Source organism: Lucilia cuprina, chromosome 3 (genome assembly GCF_022045245.1).
Source record: "Lucilia cuprina isolate Lc7/37 chromosome 3, ASM2204524v1, whole genome shotgun sequence".
Lineage (NCBI taxonomy): Eukaryota > Metazoa > Arthropoda > Insecta > Diptera > Calliphoridae > Lucilia > Lucilia cuprina.
Window position 1 is genome coordinate 14,663,947 of NC_060951.1, and position 1,616 is coordinate 14,665,562.

Below are 1,616 nucleotides of genomic sequence, written 5' to 3' on the forward strand. Positions count from 1 at the left end.
ATTTCTTAAAAAGGAAGTTGAATACTTTGGCTTTATTATATCAACAAATGGAATAAGAACAAATCCAGAAAAAGTTAAAGCTATACAGGAAATGTCACCTCCAAAAATAATTAAAGAACTTAGGTCATTCCTAGGACTTTCAGGGTTTTACAGACGCTTTATCAAAGATTACGCGAAATTAGCAAAACCCCTAACCGTCCTTTAAAGGGGTGAGGAGGGACGAATGTCCAAAAGGGATTCAGCTAAAATTCCTGTGACTTTTGACGATAGGGCCTTAGAAGCTTTCAGAAAAATTAAGAATTCACTTTCTTCAGAAGAAGTAATAGTAGTATATTTATGGGGCTTCTGGCATATGAGATGAATGTTTGGGATGAATTTTTGGGATAAATTTTTTTGGATGAATTTTTGGGATGAATTTTTTGGGATAATTTTTTTTAGAATTTGTGTGAGAAAATTTAATTTTGAGTTTTATATTTTTTGTAAATTGTGTGGTTTGTTTTGTTTCCTCTCTTTGAGTGTAAGTTGTTTGTATTAGTGTTAATAGAGAAATAGTTTTCTTCCCTCAACTGATATTAAAAAGTCATTCCTAATAATATTTGTATAATTAATCTTGATAATTCTATAGAGAATACTTAATATCATCGTAAGTAGTTACTGGTTTATAAATTAATATTGTAAAATAATTAATACTTAAACAATTTTCAGAGTATATAAGAGTGGATGACATTCCGATAGAACAGCCTTATAAAATCTTAAGTTTTGAATGGAAAAAAACTAAATATGGATCAAAAGTAATTGCATACTTAGAAAATAATAAATGGTTTTATCTTCCAAGAAGAATTACCAAATTTCTAAATAAAGAAGATCCATATTTAACCAAAATGGCCGATAAAAAGTGGACAATTATTTACAAAGGTCGTCAATCCTCAAATGGTCCTGCAACATTTGAATTATATTATACCTAACTTATTTGAACAATAAAATAAAAAACATATTTTTTAATATTCATTTAATTACTTTAGTTTTATTTAAAATTTATTTCTTAATATATAAAATTAAAATGTTATATCTAGTAGGAATTCATCTTCCTCCATGAACTCCTTAACAATGCCCTTTTTTGTTGTTAAAAAAGGAAAATAAACTTCAATTACTTAACAAATATTATTTCCCCCACATGCACGCAAAGATTAAGAAAATCGTAAAACAATGTAAAATATGTAGTGAAAAGAAATATGACCGCCATCCAAATAACATAGTTTTAGGAAAACATCTATTCCGCAATATCCAGGCCAATACGTACAAATAGATATATATGTACACGTGTGCGTAGATGTATTTGGTTTTATTCAGCTGTGTATTTTGTTTTGTATGTTTGCATGCTGTTGGCTTCATTGAGTTGTTTTTTTTTGTTTTCTTTTTGTGAATTCTGCGCCTCGTTTCTGTAACTCTCGCATCGAGTGAAATTGATAAAACAGTGAAATTGAAGAAAAAACAATGTGAATTGAAACAAAATATAATTTCTCACATGCAAGAGTTTCTGTAAGAAAATTTTGTGAGAACTATCTGTCATTTATGTTTTTATACCCTACCCCACTTTAGTGTGGAGGGTATATTGG